At 51.1% G+C, this 4,296-nt stretch overlaps 1 protein-coding gene across 1 annotated transcript in view; it reads right to left on the bottom strand.

The window, feature by feature from the left end:
* Positions 1–1,771, bottom strand: part of LOC102773024 (chromosome unknown open reading frame, human C10orf71) — a 9,162-nt gene extending 7,391 nt beyond the window's left edge. Inside the window, 1 exon segment of the mRNA XM_015559662.1 lies at positions 1,674–1,771. The gene's annotated coding sequence lies outside the window, so the exon portion shown is untranslated.
* Positions 1,772–4,296: the final 2,525 nt, after the last annotated feature.

The raw sequence follows: 4,296 nt of genomic DNA, 5'->3' as shown, positions 1-4,296 counted from the left end.
GGCACTTAGTTAAGGGGTTTTATTCCCTCCCTAACTTCAGGGGAAAATCCCTACCTGGGGAAACAACCTTTCTCAGAGAGGTGACCTTGGTTAAAACACATAGTGCCAAGAAGGTGAGCAAACATAGTAAGAACAGTATGCCATATATGCCAGCTCCCTTGAAACAGCAAGGATGGACCGGCTCCAGGCAGTAGAGGTATCTTCTCTGGCCATCCACGGGGTATCCCTTCTCACTGTCTCGCACAGTGGCTGGCTTATTTCCTTGGTTGCAGGGAGCACAACCTAAAATTAAATTCACTTCTTTGATGCCTATTCCATCATTAGAGGTAAGATGGAGCTTAGGAGCCAGTAAGCTGTCTTTTCGCTGCTTGACCTTGTCCCACAGCTGCCCAAGAGGGCCCAGTCCTCCAGAGCTGACTTCTGGCTCCCTCACTCTCTGCCTTGCCCTTGGTGTGGCCAATGGAGGAGCCTGCTGCCCTCCCCACTGGGGCTGCAGAGGTTGGCTTCACACTGATTCAGCGACTCCACATCCTGGATCTCCCTAATTCTGTCCCTTCATTACATTCTCTCCTTCTTTTTTTAATGTTAGAGAGGGGAAGGAGAGAGAGAGAGAGAGAGAGAGAGAGAGAGAGAGAGAGAGATCCATTGCCATTGCCTTCCACCCCTGCCCCAACTGGGGATCGAACCCACAACCCGGGTATATGCCCTGACTGGAAATTGAACCTGTCACCTTTTGATCTGCCAATTGAACTATACTAGCCACAGCTCTTCTTTATTTTAAAATCGTGGTGAAATATCTATAACATAAAATTTACCATCTTAACAATTTTTAAGTGTATAGTTCAGTAGTGTTAAGCACATTCATATTGTTGTGCAAACATTACCACCATTCATCTTTAGAACTTTTTTATCTTGCAAAACTAAACTCTGTACCCATTAAACAACAACTCCCTATTCTCCCTTCCTACCAGCCCCTGCAGCCACGCTCTGCCTCTATGAACGTGGTTACTCTAGGTACCTCATATAGTGAAATCATACAATATTTGTGCTTTTGTGACTGGCTTATTTCCCTCAGCATAATGTCCTCAAGGCTCAACCATGCCGTAGCATGTGTCGGAAGTCCCTCCCTCTACGTGTTCAGTCTTGGTGGGGCTGAGCGTCAAGGCGCCTGCTGAGACCTCGCTGGGCCCGTGCAGGGTGAGACCAGCTTAGCCCACTGTGCATTGTCCTGGAGCTGCAGGATGGGAATGTGCTCGGGCGTCCTGTGCAGCGTCAGAACCCTGTTTGCCCTTCCCCCGCCTGGAACTGAACCTTCACCTTGAGTCTATAAGGGCTCCCATTTCCGTTCAGTAGTCACCCGTTCTGCTGAATTTGTCCAGTGTCTGTTTCTGCTGTGGGTGGCCACAAACCCTAGCTGCCTTTGGGTTTGAGTCGTAGGAATGAGGGAAGCTCACTGATTAGAGGACTCAGAAAATGACCCATTCCTCTGCCTCAGGCAGGAGGAGACCCACCCCCGTTGAGAACTTCACTCAGATCATTTCTTCAGTCCCGATCTGATTCACCTGGGTTTAGTCCCATGGTTGGCCTCACCACCCGCCCCCCCCGACCCCCCTAACAACTAAAGGTGCTTCTAGGCGCTGGCTCTTGAGCTGGCGGTTCCATCGGTTCCATACCTGTCACGGCAGTGAGGACTGCCGGTGCTGCCTTGCTGGGTTTTGGGATCCGTAGTTTTAAAACTTCTTCTCATGCTTATGTTTGCTGTCCTCACTGCCCATCTAGAAAAAAGAGGAAACATAATTTCAGTGGAACCCAAGTGACCAAAAGGCCAAGCACATGTTCAGTGCAAAAGATATCTTTAAATAGCAGCCATGCACTTGGCCTTCATTTTAAAAAAAATCTGCACTTGAACTCAACAAAATTCCAAGCATAGTCATTTTCGGTGAAAACCATTATGAGACCAACTTATATTCCTTCCAATATTCATTCACTTGTCTGTGGTCCAAAAATCTCCAGGAGCCTGTTGTAAGCCCCTGGGACTTCTAATATGATTGGCCCGGCTGCGCATTGCTTTGCTAGTCGGACCTGACCACAGGCCCTTTCTCTCCCATGTGAATTAATGACGCAGGCTTTGCAATGGAGGAAATCAGAGCCGCCGAATTTTAATCCACTCGTCACGCAGTAGCACAGTGTTCGATTTATTGTTGGCAGGAGGCTTCACTATCTATTTTACAGCTAAAAGAACCAAAAAGCTGCCCAGGAGAGTTTTAAGAGTGCAGAGAATGAAGTGTAAACTAATTAAAATGAATCCACCGCACGCATCCTAAAGGCAGACCGTCAGGGCTTCCACAAGGCCTTCCTCATGGTCTCCTCCTCATTGCCAGGGCTGTCTATTTGAATCAGGATGTGTCAAACAAGCCAAATCGGAGCGAGCACCCCCCTGAATCAACGGTTTCTCATGACGAGCAATGAAATATCTTTTGCATGGTCACTACTAAATTCTAACTCTTCCAAATGTCTTCTCACGTGATGCTTTTTCCCGCGTCATGTTGCCGATACTGTTGAACTATCATGGGCTGGAATATACTGCACTTTGCAGAAACAATGCTTGCTCTCTCTGGTCCCTTACAAATGCCTCTGTGTGACCCCCAAAGAACTCGTAGTGAGGGAGCTGGAGGTCGCCCCACCCCCTCCCTCCAGCCTGTGGTGCACTGGGGAGGGAGCTATAGGCCCAGGTGGTCCCGCAGGCTCCTTGAGGTGGCGGTCCCTCTGTCTCTCTCTGTTGCCCGTCACCAGGTGCTGAGCACGGCCTCCTCAGTCCTCCTATTCCCAGGAGAATTATCTTTTCAAATCACTTGTGTTCCTTTATTCCCTGGTGTCTGCTGTGACTCTGTCTTTCTAACAAGGCTTTGAGCTCCTGGGAGTGAGGTTCCTGCCATGTTGGTCTTTGACGGACAGGATGCTGCTGCGTGGAGGTCACTGATCAATGTTTCAGCTGCCCTTGTTGAGTGCCCTTCTCGGGCCCCGGGAGGTGGTGACAGGCTTGCTGCAAGTGTGCAGTGCGCAAACGGAGGCGGGAGCTCTGCTGCCCGAGTTCTCCGTGTTGCCCATGGGGCTCCTGGCCCTCAGAAGCCCAGGCTGCCAGCCCCACAGACCACACCTGCTGATCTGCCCCAGCTGTGAGGACAGGAAGTGGCCAGGAGAGGGGACTTGTCCGTGTCACCCCCTAGGAGCCCTGACCCAGCTCTCCACATATGACGCCTCAGCCCAGCCCCGTGACTGAGGACGTGTGACAGGCCCACGAACCAGTCCTGGGGGTGACCCGGAGGCCCCAGCTCCAGTCCTATAGTCATCCATGGGAACTGCACTGTCTGCTCCATTTCCGAGATGACATGGTGGGGCCTCAGAGAGGGGAAGAGAATGTTCTGTGTCCATAAACACTTTTTTAGTATGCGTCCCATGCAACATTTGACTATACTTTTCATCAGAGTTATCTATAGAATTAATCATCCCACACTTAAACTAAAAACAGGCATTCATTGTTCATCTGAAATTCAAATTTTGCTGAAGGTCCTGTTTTATCTGACAACCTGGGGTCCTCACCAACTTTTAGGACCCAAGATGGATCCCAGTGGGGGCGGGCAATACAGTGAGTGCCCCCTAGGACAGCTCGTTTGCAGGGCACCGTGCACCTCAGCACCCATTCTCTTGTTTAGTTCCCATGACCCCCACAAGGGGGGTAACCAGGCCGTATTATCACCATTTTCTAGGTGGATAAGTCAAAGCACTGAGCGGTGTGGACTAGGGCTCAGTGTTACACAGCATCAAAGAGAGAACTGGGCTGGGATTCACCTGACCACCCTGCACCTTGTTCAGGGTGCAACCCTGACCACGTCACGGCTCAGATGCACAGGGGTGTGTCTTGGGCTCGCGGGTCGGAGTTCAAGGGAGGATTGAGGATAGGTGAGGGTGCGTGGAGGCAAGGAGGGCCTTTATGTCTATTCACGTCCCAACATCTCAGCTCAGTTTTTCTCTGACGCTTAGGCCGGTTAGCCCAGGGCCCTCCTGTGGGGAGGGGCGTGTGGGGAGGCCCCGGTGGCGGGTGCAGAGCGGGAGGGACGCTCTCGAGTGCTGAAGGAGGTGGTTCAGCCTCCCTGTGGCCTGCACAGGAAGCCACTGGGGTTTGCTCTGCTCCTGGTTTGACCACTTGCCTGTGGTGTGGTTTTTGAGCCCAAGCTCTTTGGGTGAATTTAATTACCTTAATTGAATGGTGTTTCCACTTCTCAGGAAAGGGAGAGC

The sequence above is a fragment of the Myotis davidii genome, unplaced genomic scaffold (genome assembly GCF_000327345.1).
Source record: "Myotis davidii unplaced genomic scaffold, ASM32734v1 scaffold854, whole genome shotgun sequence".
Taxonomy (NCBI): domain Eukaryota; kingdom Metazoa; phylum Chordata; class Mammalia; order Chiroptera; family Vespertilionidae; genus Myotis; species Myotis davidii.
The sequence above is the reverse complement of the archived record's forward strand: the minus strand, read 5'-3'. Positions and strand labels throughout refer to the sequence as shown.